This window comes from Dendrobates tinctorius, unplaced genomic scaffold, assembly GCF_039654945.1.
Source record: "Dendrobates tinctorius isolate UK_male_01 unplaced genomic scaffold, ASM3965494v1 ptg000084l, whole genome shotgun sequence".
NCBI classification, from domain to species: domain Eukaryota; kingdom Metazoa; phylum Chordata; class Amphibia; order Anura; family Dendrobatidae; genus Dendrobates; species Dendrobates tinctorius.
The window spans coordinates 23,975,507-23,999,271 of NW_027361752.1; the positions used below are offsets into that span (position 1 = coordinate 23,975,507).

The 23,765-nt window shown below is 39.9% G+C and overlaps 1 long non-coding RNA gene across 6 annotated transcripts in view; it reads left to right on the plus strand.

Annotated features, from left to right (window-relative positions):
* LOC141097365 (uncharacterized) overlaps window positions 1-23,765 on the plus strand; it is an 868,065-nt gene that overhangs the window by 636,841 nt on the left and 207,459 nt on the right. The window contains exon 10 of one of the 6 annotated variants that reach the window (XR_012233932.1): window positions 337-4,748. The exons of the other annotated variants lie outside the window; for them this stretch is intronic. This is a non-coding gene — a long non-coding RNA (uncharacterized lncRNA). Of the gene's footprint in view, window positions 1-336; window positions 4,749-23,765 lie in introns of those variants that run through there. 6 annotated transcript variants of the gene reach the window in all.

A 23,765-nucleotide genomic window follows, 5' to 3' on the forward strand; every position in this document is an offset into this window, starting at 1 on the left:
GCTGATTGGGTGTCATGTGTTAAAACACCACATGAGAGCTCCAGGACCGCGGGGCCAAACATTTAGTTCAAGAAGAGGTCCGTTAGTCTGTCCGCTATGACAGTCTGACGGGGACTTTATGACTCCTTTATCTTTTTTATTTTTCTGAGCTGCCCTCAGTTGATTTATGACCACATCAAAACTGACTGTCCAAGGAAATAAATGGCATGTAAAAACCAAACGGTGCAACATTTTTAACAAAAGCAAATTGTAAATGTGATTTTTTTTTTTAACCCCAAATACACGTATTTAAGTAAAAACAACAATGTCCTCAACCCCTTTAATCACTCGTTTTAGATTATCCAATGGGGACAGATATATTTGAAAATTGAAAAGCAAGCAAATAACAAGATATCAGCTGAAGTTAAGTAGTATGATTTTTTTTTTATAAATAACTACCGTATGCCGTCTTTCATTGAATACACAGCTTTAAAGTCTCTCCCGGAAAATTCTTTGGGGTCACCGAGAACGTACATTTAGCTTTGACTTCAGTATCACGTTGGCATTGGATGTTGCATTATTGAGATATTTTCCTCTTAGAAGCATTGAGTTTAGGGAAGAATATTCCCATATAATTGTGCTGTAAGGTGACTCTACACAATTAATGCCTCCGACACCGTAATTGCCGCTGTCAGGCCTCCATGTGCTGCTGTACGGGCATCGCTACCATGTGCATGAACCCCAATACAATAGTTAGTTCAAAAACTGTCTTGGGATTCTTATATCTCTCATAACTATAAATGACCTACATAAATTACCTTTTACATAGTTCTGATTGATGTAATGAAACCTGTTGAATCAGAATAACTCCCCCGGGGGCCATAGACGCTCCTTAACCACTTCAGTCACATGGTTATATAAAGTACAATACAGACAGGTCTTCATAATCATTCACTGGGATCCACCGACCTCAGACATGAAAAGAATGAGCCGGAGATTAAAATGGATGATGGTTTTGCATCTAATCTAGCAATCGTAATTATAATGTCTTTAACTTTTTACTCTTTGCTGGACCTGTTGAAATGTCTTATCACCAAAATCTAAAATGCGAAGAAAACAAGATGTACAAGTTCAAACAGATTAATGGTTTTAGTGCGTAATTGGCTTCGACTGATATGGAAACTATTACCTAAAATATTTTAGACTTGGGGTTTTCTGATAAAAAGATTTTATGTAATTTAAGATTTGTGCCTTAAAGCATTGCTTAACCTTGAGGGAAGCAATATTAAGATATATTACTGAGAGCAGCTTAAAGGGGCTACTTACCTTGGACAATCCCTGCCTGTTATAAAAATCAATTGACAAAAAGTTGTAATCCACAGTAAAAAAACTGCGAGTAAGAGTTCAATTTCATTGCAGCGCCTCCACAGGACCATTTGAGTATTACACAGTGTCCATTTATATTTTTGAGTTGTCTGAATAAAGTAGGACAGGACAGAACCTACATGGCAAGAGACCCTTGTAACTGCTTCCTACTTTAGCCAAGCGATGACAAGCCTGAACAAATAACCCCAACAATTTACTCAAATTTTACAAATGGGATGCAAGGGAATGGAGGTTCAAAAAGTAAATTCCTTTATAGAGATGAGCAAAAATGATTCATGGGGCCCTTAGTCCATAACTACCCCACCAAGCCCTTCAGACCTCCTTCTATCTGTGCAGCCATGTCAGTAGTCTGTGCCACTGAACCAGAGCCTTGCAGACCTCCTCCTATCTATGCTGTCATGTCGGTAGTTTGTGCCACTGGAACAGAGCTCTACAAACTTTCTCCTGCCTGTGCAGCCATGTTAGTAGCCTGTGCCACCTGACCAAGCCCTGCAAACCTCCTCCTACCTTTGGGGCTATGTCAGTAGTCTGTGCCCTTGGATAAGGGCCCTGCAAGCCTTCTGTTGCATGTGCCGCTATGTCAGTAACCTGTGCCTGGCCAAGCTCTGCAAACCTCCTACTTGTGTGTCCATGTCAGTTGTCTGTGCCATTGGAAAAGGGTCCTGCAAACCTCCTCCTATCTGTACAGCCATGTTGGTAGTTTGTGTGACTGGACCAGAGCCTTGCAAACTCCCTCCTGCCTGTGCGGCCATGTTGGTAGTCTGCACCACTGGTCCAGAGCTCTGTAAATGTCCTCCTACCTGTGCAGCCTTGTCAATAATGTGTGCCTCTGGACCAGAGCTCTTCAAGTCACCTCCTGCCTGCCAGGATCCGTGGCACCTTTTCTGCATAGGAGGCCCTGCAAAAAGGCAGGAAGGAGGTTTTTTGTAGAACTTTGGTCTGGCAACCACAGACTAATAATGTTACTGTGTGTCATGGGTGTATCAGATGCAATAGACTGTCGCTCTGTGTCTGGCTGCAGAAGATTTCACATTACAGATGCATATTTAATTCTTCTGACTCTCGGACCCAGCGGCAACTTCCATCCGGCTCTAGATGACACACCTGGACCTGGGTATTTATAAATCCCCAGTCTGCTGCAGAGAGCTGCCGGCGATATTCACATTTTCCCTTTTGAAGGTTTGGAGCTGTAGCAGTTTGCTAACTTCCTCTCTGGAGCTGTTTGAGATCATTTGGTGTTACCTCACAGGTCTCTGCTCAAGAAATATGTGGAACCTCTTGAGTCCTTACCCCTACCATCGCACCCAATAATGTTTGATGGTAAACTGGAGTTTGAGGTTTGTAGATTCTCGTCTTCAACGTCGTTCCCTACAGTACTTGGTGCACTGGAAGGGTTATGGTCCAGAGGAGAGGATGTGGGTTTCAGCATCAGAGTTGAATGCGCCATGGCTGGTTCGTTCATTCCACACTTCTTAATTTGAGAAACCTGGTCCTGAGTGTCCAGAGGCCACTCGTAGAAGAGGGTTACTGTCACCTGTGTGTCAGCTACAACAGACTGTCGCTCTGCATCTGGTTGCAGAAGGTCTCTGCATTTGGCATTACAGATGCCTCCTTAATCCTTCTAACTCTTGGACCCAGCGGCAACCTCCCTCCAGCTCTAGTTGACACACCTGGACCTGGGTGTTTATAAATCCCCAGTTTCCTGCAGAGAGTTGCCGTTGATATTCACATTTTTCCCTTGTGAAGGCTTGGAGCTATAGCAGTTGGTAAACTTCCTCTCTGGAGCTGTTGTAGGACATTTGTTGTTACCTCTCTGAGTCTGCTCAAGCTAAGCTCATTCCCCTTGTCTGTCTACCTTTTTGTCTTTAGTTTACAGTGGGGATTGACCAGTGCCATCCCCTCCCCCCCTCCACCTCCCTATCCAGGGCCTAGCTCTAGGGAGATACAGGGCTTAGATTCCTGCTCAGTGACTGGTGAGGAACCAATTTAGGGATGGTAGGGCAGGTAGGGTGTTATTAGATCTGCCTAGCGGACTCCACTCACTCACCTTTTCCCTAGTGTCTGGGCTTCCTTCCCCTCATCCCTTCATGTTACACTTAGTCTTCCCACATTGTGCTTGACACAGTGAGACTATAAAATTCTGAATTTTTTTGGTCAATTCTATTCCTTTAATTAAAAATTCCCTATTTTTATACTTATTATAAACACTTAAAGACTTACTAAAGGTGTCTCTATACCAAAAATTTTGAAATGTCACTGCTGTAATTGACGAAATTTTGCACCTTCATATTAAACAACCTATTGTTCCATCACATATATAGACAGATAACAGATATACGGTATCCCCTGAGATAGAATTGATGGCTAATAATAAGGTTTAATGAAAATTGCACTTCACACCTTTACCTACTCTCCAGGTTCACACTTGGCAGTTCTGCTGTATCTTTGGGTCAGTGCTGGCAAGAAAATCTACTGTATCGGTAAAGCTGTGTTTCATGGTCAGCCGAGGTACTATCTGTAGTTTTACAATAAAATGTGGTTTTTGGACATACGGTTTTTATAGATAAAACTGAATGATGTTGACTTTTTGCTTACCATATTTAAGCAACATATCAACAGTAACAAATGCTGTTACCCCTATGTGACAAACCGCTGCAGAATCCGCAGAAACAATTAACATGCTGCGGATTTAAAACCGCAGCAAATCCGTGTGGAAAAATCCGCAGCATGTGCACTGCGGTTTTTAAAAGCCATTAATTTGCATAGTACTGTACAATGCCTGCGGATCTGCAGCAAAATCCGCACTGTGTGCACACACCCTTAGTAATGTTTTAGGCAGCTGTGTAGAAAGAGGCTACAAAGTAAGAATGTAAGTGTTAATCTCTGATTTTTTTTTTTAATTAAAACTGCTGTCAAATGCTTTCAGCTGACTGCATATTGGGCATACTATCCAAATAGGTTGTATAAGTTTAAAATAGTAATTACACCGCGCTATACTGGGACAGACAAGGGTTAATATTAGACTACTCACTTGATAATGTATAGAAAAAACAAGATGTCCTTGAGGTTGTATAAGTTGTTTTTGTTACATCTAAATGTGGTTTTGTAAAAAACATATTTGAAATTTTGAATTTCAATGTGAAATCTAAATGTGGGCTTATAGTGCTGCCGAGGGTACCTTGTATCTGCTGTCTGGACAATATCAACAGAGTACAGTTTCTGATAAACATATCCTCTTAAAGGGAATCTATCACCGGGTTTTTGTCATCCAATATGAGAGTAGCATAATGTAGAGAGAGACCCTGATTTCAGCATTTTATCACTTATTGGGCTGCTTGCTATAGTTTTGTAAAAAAGATTTCTCTGCTGCAGATCTACCAGTTCTCTGAATCCTGAGCTCTGTATAAACCCGCCTACACCACTGATTGGTAGCTTCCTCTGTACACTGCTTCCAATCAGTGGTGTGGGTGGGCTTATACAGAGCTCAGCATTCAGAGAACAGGTAGATCTGCAGCAGAGGAAACCGTGATTGTATCAAAACTGCAGCAAGCAGCTCAATAAGTGATAAATTGCTGGAATCAGGGTCCCTGTGCCCACTTCTCTCCCATCAAGAAAACATGGTGGCAGAATTCCTTTAATTGTATTATATATTGTCAGTAATGTGATTTTGTTTATATATATATATATACTGTGTATATATGTGTGTTTGTGTAGATATATTTATATGTAATTTATGTAATTATGAATAGCAGAATTATAGTGTGAAAACATCTTACTTGCTGCTGATATAAATCATCCAATGTCTTTATTACTGTACAATATCTCGTATCTCGTACTTTATCTCTCTCATTAATACAACAGCTACACAATTTCCCAGAGCCCCCCAGGCCTACATCTATAGCACTTCACATGGTATTGTGCCCACCGCTGGCTCTTTGTGCAGACAAATAAAAGCCAAGGAGCGCTGAGCATGGATTTTAAAACCACAACCATGCCTTAATTGTTAGGGAAATCATTTCCAACTTTGTAATGACCTCAGCTTAGGTTACAACTTTGTGGCTATCCAGAGGAAATAAAAATAACACAAAAAAAAAACCCTATTCAGCCGCTTCAGAGAACTTTCTACACAATAATAAACAATTCTTTCCTGACCTCCAGAAGTGTTTAGATTAAATCACTGTTTCAGCACATAGCAATTACATCTCAGTTCATTTCACACAAAGTTTCCTTCCTGAGATCATATGTTAATTTCAATTCATTGTTTCTCTCGAGAAATATTTCCCATTGACCACTTCACCTGAGAAAAGCGGCTTATCTTTATTACGGCCGTCCTGCATATATTCTGTTACTGTACATTTTATAAGGGTTCACTCAACAAAGTATAGTGACATAGCCACCTGCCATGTCCTCTGGGTTCAAATTCACAATCGGAAGAGGTTAAAGGCCCTTTTACATTTAGCGATGCACCAGCGATCCCGACCACGATACGACCCGGTCAGGATCGCTGGTACATCGCTAAATGGTCGCTAGTGAGCTGCCACACAGGAAGATCTCACAGCGATGCAGCAGCGATACAGCGGACGATACTTACCTTTCAGACGTGACGATCCTGACGTCCTCCCACCCGCCTCCACACTTCACTCGTCGGCACCAGCAGGAAGCGCCCGACGAGAAATGGAGCTACGCGATCTTGCGCGATCAACGACAGACAGCGGGGGAGCTGGTCAGAGGTAAGTATCACACATAGCGATATTGCTAGCGATATCGCTATGTGTACAACCCCCTTTAGAATTAATTTATTTTTCATCTAGTGCTAGATTAGTGTTTTTATCATCGTTGTGACCTCCAACGTTCCCTGAACCTAGTGCTCTCATCATTGTCATGTCCTACTTGCTCTGGGCGTACAATACAGTGTATTCTTCTTTTATTTAGCTTTTTATAAATAAAATGGGTTGTGTCATGATAGAAATTGTTAGAAATAACAAAAGACTGACTGGCACTTGCAAGCTAATGTGAATCGGTGCATACTAGGAGCAGCCACCTCCATATACAATATACAAAAAAGTTGCACTCTATCGTGCTAAAGCATGTCAATGTGAAATATATGAAATAGGAATGGCAATACTGCTCCTGTATACTAGGAAAAAAATGAGACGCTTAGCACATAATTAGGCCAATTCATGCATGCTCATCAACCAACGTCAAGGTGGTCTCAAAACTGATTGAACCCTACTTGTCTAGTGTGAATACGTCTCTGAGGCTGAAGTCTGAATTCCTGGGTGAATGTGGACACCTCTCTCAGTAAAGCCTGCATTTATGGGTAGGTAGGACCCTGCTGTAATTAAAACCCACCACATGTTGAAGGGCGGAGTGCTCGGTCAGAGAGCTAACATCAGATCCCACCTACCCAGTAGATTAGGTCTACTTTTTAATTTCCTGCCCACCTTACCAGAATGTACCAATACATTTCACGGTAGAGCTATCCTTTGCGTATGTAGTATTCATCTCCTGGAGCACAATATATTGTGATACAAGCTGTGAATTAGAGCAAAATATTCAGTCATGAATAAGAAGTGGCGATCTAGTAATACTATCAGTATAGGGAAGTATAAAGAATAATATTGACGACTATGACAACCAATTATTTGTTTTTAAACCATAGTGCCACTGACAATCGGTAGCTTATTAAAATTGAATTTGCATTTTTAAAGAAAATTTGGCCACTTCTGTAAGTTATTTTTTGCCAGATAAGCAATATATTTATATGTATACTGTGTGTGTATGTGTATATATATATATATATATATATATATATATATACACAGCATATATACTGTATATACACACAGTGAAGGAAATAATTATTTGATCCCTTGCTGATTTTATAATTTTGCCCACTGACAAAGACATGAACAGTCTATAATTTTAAGGGTAGGCAGTGAGAAATGAGTATTTGATCCCTCTGGCAATGATTTAATACTTGGTGGCAAAACCCTTGTTGGCAAGCACAGCCGTCAGACTTTTTTTTTAGTTGATGATGAGGTTTGCCTCACATGTCAGGAGGAATTTTGCTCCACTCCTCTTTGCAGGTCATCTCTAAATCATTAAGATTTTGAGGCTGTCGCTTGGCAACTCAGAGCTTCAACTCCCTCCATAAGTTTTCTATGGGGTTAAGGTCTGTAGACTGGCTAGGCCACTCCATGACCTTATTGTTCTTCATTTTGAGTCACTCCTTTGTTGTCCTTTGTTGTCTGGAAGACCCAGCCATGACTCATTTTTAATGTCCTGGAGGAGGGAAGGAGGTTGTCCCTCAGAATTTTACTGTACATGGTTCCATCCATTCTCCTATTGATGCGGTGAAGTAGTCCTGTGTCCTTAGCAGATAAGCAACCCCAAAACCTAATGTTTCCACCTCCATGCTTGACAGTGGGGATGCTGTTCTTTGGGTTATAGGCAGCATTTCTCTTCCTCCAACCAAGGCGAGTGGAGTTAATGCCAAAGAGCTCAATTTTTGCCTCATCTGACCACAGCACCTTCTCCCAATCACTCACAGAACCATCCAGGTGTTCATTGGCAAACTTCAGACAGGCCTGCACATGTGCCTTCTTGAGCAGGGAGACCTTGCGGGCACTGCAGGATTTACGGTGTAATGTGTTACCAATGGTTTTCTTGGTTACTGTGGTCCCAGCTGCCTTCAGATCATTAACAAGTACCCCCCGTGTAGTTTTAGGCTGATCTTTCACCATCCTCATGATCAAATATAGCCCATGAGGTGACACTTTGCATGGTACCCCAGATCGATGTCAATTGACTGTCATTTTGTATTTCTTCCATTTTCTTACTATTGCACCAACAGTTGTCTCCTTCTCGCCCAGCTTCTTACTTATGGTTTTGTAGCCAATTCCAGCTTTGTGCAGGTCTATGATCTTGACTCTGACATCCTTATAAAGCTCTTTGGTATTGCCCATGTTGCAGAAGTTAGAGTCTGACTGATTAATTGAGTCTGTGGGCAGGAGTCTTTCATAAAGGTGACTATGTAAGACAGCTGTCTGTAATGCTGGTAACAAGTTGATTAGGATTGTCTTACTGGTCTGTAGGAGCCAGAACTCTTAATGTCTTAATAGTTGGTAGGGGATCAAATACTTATTTATCACTGCAAAGTGCAAATAAATTTATAATTTTATTTTTGATGTTCTATCTCTCAATGTTAGAATTAACCTACCCTTGTGGCTACGTATTGCTGACTATTATGGTTGCCGAGCACTAAAATGCTTGAGTGCACAGTACGAATAGCGAGCATAATGGAAGTGAATGGCAAAATTAAGCATTTTTTTCTCTCTCTCCCCCTCAGATAATTAATTTATGGAGATTCAAGCACCACACAATGCTCTGCACTACTTGATCGAGCACCCCGATGCTTGATTAAGTAACGAGCAGTGCTGAGCAAGCGCGCCCATCACTACTATGTGTTGCATGGCCGCATAAACACTCTGGTGCTCTGGCTAATTGTTGAGGCTCCTATAGAGCTGATGTCCTCATTAACCCGTTCCCAAATCCCCTATATCTTTTGATGGTGTATTTGTCATGTCAGGGCAGGAAGATGCCGAGCAAACGGCCCAAAAAGAGAAGAGGAAACAGGAACAGGAGGGCCCTGACCATTGGGAGAGGGAGGATGGTGACCCCTCAGCACTCACCTAATGCTGAACCTTGCACTCTCTATCGCCCTAGATGAGTCCTTTTCCCCATTTGCCATTACATGCCTAAGCCTTGGCTGACCCTGGGCTTGGCCCTGGCTAATGAGATGGTCAGCAACAGACTGGTTTTACTACTTTGGAAAGACAACACAGGGAAGGAGACAAACAGGGGAAAACACATAAACAGAGAACTTCAATGGAAGACACAATAGCTTCTCCAGGAACACCTTTCTCCGTAAAAATCAGGTTCAGGATAGAAACTCTATTGCTGGCAAGAGAGGAATCCAGAAGTGGGTTTAAATAATGAAGAGGAGTAGTCCCAATGAGCCGCAGCTGAGACAAATGGCCAAATGGAATCTCATCAGATTTAAACAAGGAACTCTTAGCCCCCATTTTATGAACTTTGGGGGGACTTATTATTCATGTGTTATTCCATTAAAAGTGCATTTTATTCCACCAACATTTAATAAAACACACATCTTAGGAATACACAATAATCTTAAGAAGTTGCTAAAGGTAAAACCTTATAATCATAAAAAAACATAAAAATCACTTTTTTCATTATTTGCTTTGTATAAATGACCCAATAATTTATAATTAGTGCCAATATAATATACAAATAATCCCACTTAAAACAAGGCTTCATATAGCCATGTTAGTGAAAAATAGTTATAGCTGCGGAAATATGCTGAAATTAATAATAATAAAATGACATTAAGCTGTTTTCGGGCCCAGTCATTAAGAGGTTAACTGCAAACGCTTTTAAAGTTTGTCTTAAAAATGATCTTCACCCATTTAAAGACACTTTGGTCAAGTCATAAAGGACACTGGCTTAAAAATACATAAAGTCATTGGTGTAATAATAATTATTGACGTAAAGTCCTAGCCTCAGATGGCCTCTCCGCTAATTGCCAAGAAGACAAACTTCGGAACGAGCTGTTTAATACAAGAATGCCTCAACGCTGCCGAGTCCTGTCACAAAGTAACTAAAGTTTATAACATCCTGAGCCGCAGCGCTGCTTTTTCCAGAATGGAATAAATCTTCCATGCTCACAAAGAAGATTTGCTTTTATTGTCCTATAAAAGTTGTCCATAGACTGGTAGACTTTGATTTTCATGTTTGGAAGGAACATGTGGAATGTTATTTCTAATGATCGTTTGCAGCACAGAACCCTTTAAGTAAACACTGGCAGAGTCATGTGTGAATGACATCTCTCCTTTTACAGTAAATGAGTGGTTCAGTATAGTTCTTTATTCTATCCCAAGAGTAGACGAGACCCTGGAGACATTCTAATTGCTTTCCTTGAAGGAATGGAAGAGCTCCATAAGAGTCCATAAAAGTTTCTATTACTTGCCTCTAGATTATTTTCATACTGTCTATCTATGGTCTCTCATATCTATCTGTCTCTCTATTATCTATCAACCGTATCTATCTATCTATCTATGTATCATCTATCTATTACCTATCTATCTATCTACAGTGAGGAAAATAAGTATTTGATACACTGCTGATTTTGTAAGTTTTCCCACCTACAAAGAATGGAGAGATCATTCATTTCTATTGTGGATACACTTCAACTGTGAAAGACAGAATCTAACAATAAAAATTAGAAAATCACATTGTATGATTTGTAAATAATTAAATTGAATTTTTTTTGCATGAAATAAGTACGGTATTTGATCACCTACCAACCAGAAAGAATTCTGGCTATCACAGACCTGTTAGTTTTTCTTTAAGAAGCCCATCTAATTTGCACTCATTACCTGTATTAATTGCACCTGTTTGAACTCGTTATCTGTATAAAAGACACCTGTGCACACACTCAATCAATCACACTTCAACCTCTCCACCATGGCCAAGACCAAAGAGCTGTCTAAAGATACTAGGAACAAAATTGTAGATCTGCACAAAGCTGGGATGGGCTACAGAACAATAGGCAAGGAGCTTGTTGAGAAGCAACAACTGTTGGCACAATTATTAGAAAATGGAAGAAACACAAGATGACTGTCAATCTTCCTCAGTCTGGGGCATCATGCAGGATCTCACCTCGTGGGGTAAGGATTATTCTGACAAAGATCCGGAATCAGCCCAGAACTATATGAAAGGACCTGGTCAATGACCCGAAGAGAGCTGGGTCCAAAGTTTCAAACATTGCCATTATTAACACACTACGCCATTATCAATTAAAGTCCTGCAGTGCACGCAAGGTCCCCTGCTCAAGCCAGCACATGTCCAAGCCTGTTTGAAATTTACCAAAGACCCTCTGGATGATCAAGAGGAGCTATGGGAGAAGGTCATGTGGTCAGATGAGACCAATCAAGAACTCTTTGGTATCAACTCTACTGTGTTTGGAGGAAGAATGATGAGTACAACCCCAAGAACACCGTACCAACTATGAAGCATGGTGGGGAAAAGTCATACTTTGTTATTGCTTTTCTGCAAAGGGTGCAGGACAACTGCACTGTATTGAATGGAGGTTGGTTGGGGTCATGTTACTCACGTATCATGAGATTTTGGCCAACAACTTCCTTCCCTCAGTAAGAGCATTGAAGATGGGTCATGGCTGGGTCTTCCAGCATGACAATGTCCAGAAACACAGCCAGGGCACCTAAAGAGTGTCTCTGTAAGAAGCATTTAAAGGTCCTGCAGTGGCCTAGCCAGTCTCCAGCCCTGAACCCAATGGAAACTCAATGTTGCCCAGCGACAGCCCTGAAACCTGAAGGATCTGGAAAATATCTGTATGGAGGAGTGGGCCAAAATCCCCACTGCAGTGTGTGCAAACTTGGTCAAGAACTACAGGAAATGTCTGACCTCTGTAATTGCAAACAAAGGTTTCTCTACCAAATATACAGTACAAACCAAAAGATTGGACACACCTTCTCATTCAAAGCGTTTTCTTTATTTTCATGACTATGAAAATTGTAGATTCACTCTGAAGGCATCAAAACTATGGATTAACACATGTGGAATTATAATAATTAACAAAAAAGTGTGAAACAACTGAAAATACTGTATGTCTTATATTCTAGGTTCTTCAAAGTAGCCACCTTTTGCTTTGATTACTGCTTTGCACAATCTTGGCATTCTCTTGATTTTCAGTTGTTTCACACTTTTTTGTTAATTATATAATTCCACATGTGGTAATTCATAGTTTTGATGCCTTCAGAGTGAATCTACAATTTTCATAGTCATGAAAATAAAGAAAACTCTTTGAATGAGAAGGTGTGTCCAAGCTTCTGGTCTGTACTGTAAAGTTCTGGTTTTCTATTGTATCAAAAAGTTATTTCATGCAATAAAATGCAAATAAATTATGTAAGAATATACAGTGTGATTTTCTGGATTTTTTTAAGATTCTGTCTCTCACCATTTAAGTGTACTTAGGATAAAAATTACAGACCTCTCCATTCTTTGTAACTCGGAAAACTTGCAAAATCGGCAGAGTATCAAATTCTTATTTTCCCCACTATATCTACAGTATCTACAAGCAAGAGAATACAGCAAGATCCTATGCCCTAAGATGTGTACAACCATTGAATATATGAAATTTGGACAGCATTTCTGCTATATCGAATAGAATTCTAAAAGTTAAAGTACTTGGCTCATAAATTAGCCAATTCATGAGAGCCCACCACCCACGGCAAGGTGTACCTTTCTATGATTGGACACAAAACCTAATTCGTATCAGACATGCCTCTCTTGAGCTAAAAGCCTGCAACATTAAAGGGAAGGTATTTTCCAGCATTAATTAAAAACAGCCCAAAGGTGCAGTTTAACGGCTGTATAAATTGGAGCGAGATCGGAATGCAGTGCACAGAAATACATGAAGCAATCACACTCGGGTAGGTAGAGCTGCTGGCCAGTCTATGCAATGCATTATGATCTCGCTACGATTTTTGTATATGGCTGTCTGACTGCACTGTTAGGCAAATGGGAGGAGTGCTCAGTCAGAAAAAGAGGGAATACAAACCTCCAATAATATACTACGGAAAACAAAATCTGACCAGCATCTCTGAACAGAATAAAGCAAGTGTAAACAGCTGCTAGCGGCTCTGACTGCATAATATACAAACAAAAGAATACAGCAACCTCTGTAAGTGCTAAGATGTGCAAACACTGAATATATGAAATTTGAAATTAATTTCTACTCTATAAAATATACTTCTAATCAGCACATAAATTGGTAAATTCATGAGAGCCCATAAGCCATGACAATACGATCTATCTATCTATCTATCTATCTATCTATCTATCATTTTTCCAAGCTTTAGCTACCTTTCATTAATTACCCTTTGTGACTGAAGATTACTGAATCGTACAATGTGTGCAATGTTCATACTCTCAGGATTACTATTTATTTCCTTCTGGTGTAGGTGATTTGCATAGCTGTAGCCACATTACAACTTGCAACTTTTCCTGCTTCTCTCAATGTTTGACTGAGAGAAGTGGATAAGAAGCTATTCGGCATGTGACCACAACTATTCAAATCACATACTTGTAGTCACGTGATAGTCAGGTTGAGCTGGAAATAAAAGGAAATACTCACAGTATGTACAATGCACACTGTTAAGATTCAGCAATCTGCAGGCACAAAAATGATTCCAGAAATGTAGCTGAAGCTTGAAAAATCCCTTTAATCAGCTCAGCTCCAGCTGTGGTAGATATCTAGATGGATAGAAATATAGTTATGAGATGAGTCATTTTGAGCCAAAATATTGCCCTCTGTTCACATAGGAAAAAAAAAATAATTGCAATTTGATAATGAGTAGTGACCACTTTTTAAGACTGTCATGTACTATAGGTTGCTTTTTACAACCTGTTGCCTGCTACCAAACAAATCACTTGTAAACTTTTGCTCCTCCAATTTTTTTTTCTAGATAGATAGGTAGATACAGTTGTGTGAAAAAGTTTTTGCCCCTTCCTGATTTTCTATTCTTTTGCATGTTTGTCACACTTAAATGTTTCAGGTCACCAAACAACTTTAAATATTAGACAAAAATAATAAAAGTAATCACAAAATGCAGTTTTTAAATGAAGGTCTTTATTATTCTCGGAAAAAAGAAATCCTAACCTACAGGGCCCTGTGTTAGAAAGTGATTGCCCCTAAACTTAATAACTGGTTGGGCCACCCTTAGCAGCAACAACTGCAATCAAGTGTTTGCGATAACTGGCAATGAGTCTTTTACAACGCTCTGGAGGAATTTTGGCCCACTCATCTTTGCAGAATTGTTATAATTCAGCCACTTTGTAGGGTTTCTGATCATGAATCGCCTTTCTAATATCATGCCACAGCATCTTGATCACATTAAGGTCAGGACTTTGACTAAGCCACTCCAAAGTCTTAATTTTGTTTTTCTTAAGCCATTCAGAGGTGTACTTACTGGTGTGTTTTGGATCATTGTCCTGCTGCATAACCCAAGTGGGCTTCAGCTTGAGGTTATGATGAACAGATGGCCGGATATTCTCGTTCAGGAATTTTTGTTAGTAGAATGCATGGCTCCACTTACCACAGCAAGTCTTCTAGGTATTGAAGCAGAAAAAAGCCCCAGATTATCACACTACCACCACCACAATATTTTACTGTTAGTATGATGTTCCTTTTCTGAAATGCTGTGTTACTTCTACGCCATATGTAATGAGACATACTGTACATTTTCCAAAAAGTTCAACTTTCGTCTTATCAGTCCACAGAGTATCCTCCCAAATGTCTTGGGCATCATCAAGATGTTTTCTGGCAAAACTGAGAAAAGCCTTTATGTTCTTATTGCTTAGCAGTGTTTGACGTTTTGGAACTCTGCCATGCAGGCCATTTTTGCACAGTCTTTCTTATGGTGGAGTCATGAACACAGACCTTAACTAAGTGAAACCTGAAGTTCTTTGGATGTTGTTGTGGGGTCTTTTGTGACACCTTTTGGATGAGTCATCGCTGTGCTCTTGGAGTAATTTTGGTCATCCGGCCACTCCTAGGAAGGTTTACCACTGTTCTATTTTTTCGATGTTTGTGGATATTGGCTCTCACTGTGGTTCGCTGGAGTCCCCAAAGCTTGAGAAATGGCTTTATAACCTTTTCCGGACTGATAGATCTCAATTACTTTGTTTCTAATTTGTTTCAGAATTTCTTTGGATTGTGGCATGATGTCTAGCTTTTGAGGGGTTTTTGGTCTACTTAACTTTGCCAGGAAAGTCCTTTTTAAGTGATTTCTTGATTGAGAACAAGTGTTGCAGTAATCAGGCTGGGTGTGGCTAGAGAATTTGAACTCAGCAATCCAATGATATGGCAAACTACAGTTAATTTATGTTTTAAGGGCGGGGGGCAGTTAGTCACTTTGTCCATCTATAACAACCTCAGGGGTCAGCTGCAGACCATGGGTTGTCATTTGAACCCATCGGCAACCTGCGGTCAATTGACACGGGTGCCGATGCGCATGATTTGTGACGCGCTTCCGGTGCATATTAAATACCGCTGTCAGAGATTGACACTAGCATTTAACATTTTAACAGCCGCTGGTGGATCGCGATTCCACCCGTGGCTGTTAGGGGCACATGACAGCTTATCAGATCATACAGTATGTCAGTGGTCATCACAAAAGCAAGGCGACTTGTCTGATATGATACGAGTATCAGATCAAACTCACCCTTGTATGTCTGTGGGTCATGAAAAATTCGGACCTCTCTCAGATGCCGTCCATTTGCTCTCCATTTTTCATGGTCTGTTTGATATGAGAAACTTGAGAAACTACCATCAATTATTTTTTCACCCCGGAAAATCTGATGAAACTCTAATCAAAGTAATTGACATACTGACCACACTATAATGACACTCTATGGCAGAAAAAAAGATTCAAAAAAACATCAAGTATAATGAATTTTCCATTGACTTGAGTATGAAGAGCATTCAAGGAGTATTTGAAGCAATGTTTTAAAAGGATTTTGGAGTAGATCTGCTTCATAATCAGCAACAGAAAATCCACTGCATATTAAGATCATGTGAGCATACAATTAAGGGAAAATGTATTGCTGACCGGTCATTTGTCGATTCCTTAGACCTGCTTGTCCTTACTTTAAGGTCATTTTTGGTCTTGGCAAGTGGCTGATTCAGCCTCCTAATTCCTTCCTGCAGATGTGCTGATGGCAGAGTTACAGCTTTTACCTGCTCTTTGTTTCACATGAGGATCAAGGTGTGCACGAATATTTGAATTCCCTCCAAATCCACTTATATTCATTGGATAAAATCAGCCATCCTGAATTTGATATTTTAATACTTGCTGTGCAAACAACAGAAAACTCATTGTTCGTTTAACTACCAACAAAAGTGCTTTGCAAATGAGAATTTAATTAAAGGAGATTTACCCAGACATCAAAGGAAGCCGTAAATTAGATGCTTTTGATTTAGATTCCAATATCACATTTTTGAGCGCTGAGTATGGGTAACATTCTCGGTGTTCTGTGAATAAATGTATATTAAACATTTATAAATAACCGTTCACTTCAGGCTTCAGTAGCCTGATTTACAGGGTCGGTCTCCGCAAGCAATAACTGAAGAATAATTTATAGTAGCTAGCCATATTAAAAGAGGTGTTTAAAGGTATTTGGGTGCCATACATTGGTAAAAACATGGTTAAATAACTACACGTTGAGTCACAAATTTCCTGGTGTGTACATCGCGGTTCATAGGGCTATGGTTAATTTGAGCAATTATATCCTGTACTGTTCAATTGAAGAAATCTTCTAGGGAAAAAAAACATTAATATGGTTAGTCAAAAAAGCCTCTATGTCTGGACAAATATAGAAGGCACACTGGAGCTCCACTGGAGAGCAACATGGCCAACGTGGTCTGATCTCTCACCCCTCCTCTGCAGCACTGCCTGGACTCCTTGCTTAATTTTTTTTACGGTAGGAATATAACATGACCACTGCAGTCAATCATTAGGTGCTAGGGCTACTGCACACGACCGTAAAAAATCAGATGAGTGCTATCCGAGGTTTTTGACAGGTAGCACTCATACCCAAGTTATTCTATGGGTCATTGCACATATCCAATTTTTTTCTTGGACTCAGGCTAGTTTCACACTAGCGTTTATTCCACGCAGCCCACGGTGCCGCTAAGCCCCGCCACCTGCCGGCTCCCTGCCCGCCCCATCCGGTCATCGCCACCTACTGTCGCACATGGACGCTTGCGATTTGCGCACCCTATCTTTAGCATAGAGTGCACAGATCATGCGCTGGCCATGCGCTAGTAGGACTTTGATGTGCGCTGCGCATTTTTGAAGGTGCGCCAAGCGCGCCGAAATGCAACATGCTGCGTTCGGCGCACACGGGCGCACCTTCAAAAGTGCACAGCGCACGCCAAAATCCTACTAGCGCATGGCCAGCGCACGATCTGCGCTCCCTATGCTAAAGATAGGGTGCACAGATCGCAAGCGTCCATGTGCGATAGTAGGCGGTGATGACCGGATGGGGCGGGCAGGGAGCCGGCAGGGGGCGGGGCTTAGCGGCGCCGTGCGCTGCGTGGAATGCATGCTAGTGTGAAACTAGCCTCAGTGATCTGAGTAAAAAAAAAAAATCACAGTATGCACGATTTTCCTTCGGGAATCGGATAGCACTCGCCCATTCAATTCTATGGGTCCATGGGAAAAATGGGACCCCAATCGGATGACATCCGCACTCAGACTGATATTATTGAGAAAGTGAATAAACTTTTTTTCTTTTCACCTCCAAAAAAATCGAATCACACTCTGATCAAACACTGATCAAACTCTGATCAGAGTGTGATTAGCACAATCAGACCGATTTTCACAGAAATAGATAAAGCGGTCATCTGTACCTACTCTTACAGTGATTAATGTGTCACAGTTGTGCTTGGATACTGATTGGACGCAACAGTCACATGCCAATCATTGGGTCGGACCCACACAATCACACATAGATGTCACATCCTGAGGAACGACTACCCCTGGTTTTTGGGTTTCATTTCTGAGAAACCTCTTTAACTTCATAACCTTATAACCCCTTTGTACTACTGATCACTAAAAACCCACCGTTCACAATTAATGGCCTACCAGAAATCGCCTGTAAGCTTTATTTGTAGCACTAAGCAAAAAATTTGGATATCACGCTCAGACTTACATTTTACTAAAAAGTCTTTATAATTGGTTATGAACAAAGCGAGAGAGAAAATAGCGCTCTGAAAGCCAATGGGTCGGTTCCATCTAACACATCATCTGTGATATATCAAATGTTGGAAGAAGAGGTGAAACTCTAGATCTAAAGAATACAAACTCAAGCATAAGTTCTCCAATCCCATGGAATGGGGTGAAATTGGAGGGAATGTCTATTTTTATTGCCAAATTTACTTCACAGTAAAATTATTTTTTAAAATAAGAATGATTTGTGATTAGCTTTACCGCATACTCTAAGGTTCTTCATGTTAGCTGTAGGTCATAAACTTATTTGTCCAACAGATATCTCCCCCCCAATTGACCACTTGGCTCAGCCAAGCTTATTAGTCAGAAGGCAAAGGGAATATGCCAATGCCAGAAACCTTTGGTGGCAACGTATCTCCCCTAAAAACAAAGGCATTGGCATGTTGAAATCCATCTTCTCTTCCCTGCTGTTGAGGAAAATTCAGGAAACCCTCATACACATCAGGTGATTGATGATTGTCTTGATAGTCCTGCCGGGATTTATAGGTTTGGCCCCCTAAAATCTAAACAGAAGAACTAATGTTACCTATTGGCAGTCAGATTGATGAAACACAGATCTTCATGGCCATGAAGTTTTCATTGACCTGTGGTGTGTGCAGTGATTATCCAGGGCTTGAGCTTGGTTTTGCCAAAGCCAAGTTATATATATCAAAGTATTATGATTAGGTTGACCTAATATATTTTAAAAGGGAACAAGTTGCTAATAAACACCACAAGTTCTTCAATCTTGGCAAACAAGAATGATCTGGTCCATCAATTACTTCACCTTTCTCTACTGAAATGGGTTAGAAACTTTAAGGACAGAAGAGGGTTTAATATATTAATCCTAAAAGGACTAGGAGGATTTAATTCCATGAGCCAGGGCCCGAAGGTAACATTTGCTGATTTATTTTAATGAACCCCTTGTTTAATCTCCAAGTGTGTTTTAGACCCATTTCCTATGAGATCAGTGTTGACAAGTTTGTGGGTAAAAATTCAAAAATTTGAAGAGGTTCTCTAGTGTTATAAAATAAGGATTCATTCTAATAAATGAAAAATGTCTACCATTTTTTAATATACTTTGTGTTTTCATTTCTCACCACTTAAAGGAAGTTAATTTGGAATTAGAAAATGAGAACCATCTTGTATAAATTCAGAGGCAACAAAACGGAACATTCAGAACCGAAACAATAGTTGGTGGAAGAGTTGGGGTGTTATCAGGGCCATGAAGCATAGGGGAGGCCAAAAAGGTTTCATTAGCTCAATATGAGAATATCAGCACAATTAAAGACTTATGGTAGTTGAAGACCCTGATTGAGACCTTAATTTGGGTCAAGAGACTTCAAATTACACCATTGGGTACAATTTCATCGAAGCCGGGCAATGCCATGTGAGATGAGTGCATTGGCAGCCACAGCCTCTCTGACAGTTTGCTGCTATGTATCAATCTGAAGTGCATACTTTTCAGCTCATAGATAATGACTGAGTGTCCATTGTTTTAGCATGATGAAACCATCAATGGAGCATTTAACGCAGATGTAAGGGAGTGCTGAAATAAGATGTGGCAAATTCATTAAGCGGCACATACTTCTTTAAGGAATTTTCCACATCTTTCAACTGTCGCGTGCTGTGGGCTGGCAAACCTTTCTCTGGTTAATATGTTGGACACACTTGGCTGTGCCTTGCCCTGCCCAGTTCTGCTTATTTTATTAAATTAGGTATAGAAAAGATGCAGCTCACAGGATTGGTGATTAATGATTTAATATATTTTTAAATTCTACGTAATGACACGCCAACATGCTTTATTTAACACTTCCTCTATAAATTGTATTACATCTAGTAAATAATTTTTTTCAATATGTTCACTCTGCTTATCTTTCAGAATGTGGCTTAGGCTTTACTGTACAGACCTTGACATAGTGTGTATATATATGAGAGGCTTAAATTCTACATAATAACGCTCCAACGTGATTTCTTCAAAACTTTTGTGCTTTCTCCATAATTGTACTACTTCCAGTAAAAAAAAATCTATCAATATGTTTGCCTTATTTTTCAAAATGTTGCTTGGGCTTTACAGTACAGACTTTGACAGAGTATAGGTAGCGTGAGATGGTCAGTTGATGTCCTGGATGAACAAAGAGAAGGTGGCACTCACCGTCCATATAAAAATCCTTTATTCCAAGTACTTAAAACATGACAGCGACCAGCGAGAGAATAGTGTGTCCACTTGATGGACTCATGTGTCCACTCTATTTTCTCACCGCCATGTTTTAAGGACTTGGAATAAAGGATTTTTATACAGACGGTGAGTGCCACCTTCTCTTTGTTCATCCAGGACTATGGCGTACTGGTTGTTCTTTGGGCATGCACCCGAGTTCCCTTCAGACAGTTATTATCATATTGTAGTGGGGAGAGATTTAGGTGCCGTTTTTTCCTCATCATTTTTGGTGAATGGATGTGCCTGTTCGATGGTCTGTAGAATGGTGGCCGTTCCTAATGATCCCTTATGAAAATCTATCATCTCTTAGATAAAGACTAATAAGGCTTCACACAATCAAACTACTTTGGGGATTTTTATTTCCAGATAGTTTTTCTTCATCAGAAGAAAAACTATTTTTTACCCGAATGTGACCGCCATATATCTGGGAATAAATGATGACTGCTTGACACCTGCTGAATAAAGTAACTGCAGTAACTGTGGCACTCGGAGTTTGAGAAGTATACGGTTCGTGCGGTACGTAACCCAGTAGCGACTTCTCAGCTTTGTAATGCCATTTCCTGCTTTCCTCATTCCCATGCGCTGGTTTGCAGATAATGAGCGGTATTATTAATCCCATTACATAATGGCGAAGTACAATGTCCTTAAATCTGAACTGTAAGGATTGATTCAAGCTTTCTATGCCATTGCCAGCTAGCTCTTTTCTAAGATAACATCTCACCTGTTCCACAAGCTACTTCTATCACAAAAACAAGCACCCAGCAGTCAGAAATAACATATTTTTCTTTCAAACAACTCAGTCAGAGCTAATGGAATAGTCGTAACACTAACAATATTTATCTACAAGTTAAAGTGCACCATCGCCCACATACTGCGAAGTCAGACGTTTTATCTTCTGAAACAATATTCAGTCTTTGGAGACCAGATCATGGGGAACCAGTGATATAGCTAAAGTACAGGGCCAAAAATGCTTTGTTAAAGTCTTAAAGGGATTGTGTCATCAGAAAATGACCTCTATTGTTTAAATCTTCTTTTTATGTTAAATGCGTTATTTTATTTTTTTGTTCATTTCTTTTACAAAATTGACTGTGGGTCTTTTTTCTCTTATTTAAAAGATACCTTATTTAGAAATTCAGAAATCTTGCAATTTTCACACTGGCCACCAGGCCTAATACTAGACTCATACTTCCTGTTAATTTCAAGAACCACAATGGATTTAAGTAGTAAGAGACATTGAATTGTGTAGGATATTTCAGGGCAAAGGTCATTATTTTGGAAAATGCTGAATTATTCATCCTGTGTTAGCTATTGCACATACAGCTGTTCCCTGAAATTATAATACTGTCTGGAATGATAATGAGACTGCTAAAAAGTCATCTGTACAGGAAGTGTGAGTTTAGTATTAGGCTTAGTGGCCAATGTGGAAATTTCAAGAATTCTAAAGCACTTTGTAATAGAGGTTGTTAAATGGAAAATTTAAAAAAAAAAAGCTCTAAAAAAAGACTAAATAATGTAAAAAAAACTTTTTTAAACAATAGATCATTTTCTGATCACACATTCCAATTAAAAAACCACTAACCCTATCATGCATTTTATAATACTGATAAAGTGAGTTGTAATGTCAACTTTCCTCGGACAATAGGACACCCCCATTGCAGGTCATCAGTCGTCTACAATGTGAAACGTCTACGTTTAGGCTAAGTCTACATTCTATCCTATAATCATACTAAAATAACGGATCCACAAAAGCTACGGCTGATCCATTCTTTTTACAGACATCAGAAAAACCATACAGACGGCTTTGACTTGTAATACGTATTTTTGCGTTTCCTTCAGGTTTGTAACTTTTACTTTGTAAATTCTTTATTTCAATTTTTCATTCTTAGATATACAGTAATTTCAAGCAAATAATATGAAAAAATATTAAAAACAGTCCTGTTGCCGAGAACCAATTTGGTGGTAAAAATGTAATTATTTTTTTCTTAATTGCACAATGGTATAAAATTCTGTAACCAACCTGTGGTGTCAAAATGATCACTATACCCCTAGGTGAATTCATTGAGAAGTGTAAATTGGGGTCTCTTATGGGGGGTTCTGTTTTGACACCTCAGGGGCTCTGCCAACTTAGCATGGCACACTCAAACCAGTCCGCAGCGCATTGGCGTACTCAGGGGAAATTACACAACACATTTTACGGGCCATTTTCTCCTGCTATCCCTGTGGAAATTAAAAAATTGGGGCTAAAATAACATTTTTGGCAGAAAAATGTGATTTTTTTATTTTCATGGCTCAATGTTGAAAATTGTCTAAAGCAGCTGGGGGTTCATGGTGCTCACCACACATCTAGGCACATTACTTGAGGGGTCTAGCTCCCAAAATAGTGTCAACTGGGGGGAGTTACACTGTTTAGGCACATCAGGGGTTCTCCAAATTAGACATGACACTGGCAGATGATTCCATCAAAATCTGCATTCCAAGACATCACTCCTTCTTTTATGAGCCCCACCGTGAGTTCAAACAATAGTTTACCTCACATATGGGGTGTTGGCATACTCACAAGAAATTGCACAGCAAATCATATCATGCAGTTTCTCCTGTTAGGCTAGAGTCACACTAAACATATACAAAATCGGTCCGATTCTCACTGCCGAGAGTCGCACGAGTGTAATGCAAGTGTCACGCGAGTCCCTGCGAGAACAATCTAATTTTTCACACCTAGCATCCGATTTATATCCGAATGCAGTGCGATTGCTATCCGATTGCAATGTCATTTAAACATGAGCTTTTACATACAGCAATTCTGTCATTTACACATATTTTTCAAAGTAAATAATCTTCAAAATATATATATATATATATATATATATATACTGCTCAAAAAAATAAAGGGAACACTATTCCATTGATAACAGGCTGTTTGTGTTCCCTTTATTTCTTTGAGCAGTGTATATTAGATGGGAAGCAAAAATTGGAGGCAGCACACCAGTATAAAGTGACGACGTTTCGGCCCAAAAAACTGTGAGCCTTTCTTATTGATACCTCTCTTTTACTAACCTCGGGGCTTGATGTCCCCTGATAATACAAAGGTGACATCAACCTCCCAAGTACCACTTGCCACCGCTACAGTGCAAGTGGGAAGAACGAGGATAAATGCCAGAATTCGCACTTTTTAGAGATGTGCCTTTTCTGATGCAGCTGAGAGCTGATGTTTTTAATTTTTGCTGGTTATTAATTATAGGGGATTTTGCATAATTTTATTGGGGGGTGCCCCATTTTAATAGCCAGTAAAGGCTAAGTATACAGCTATG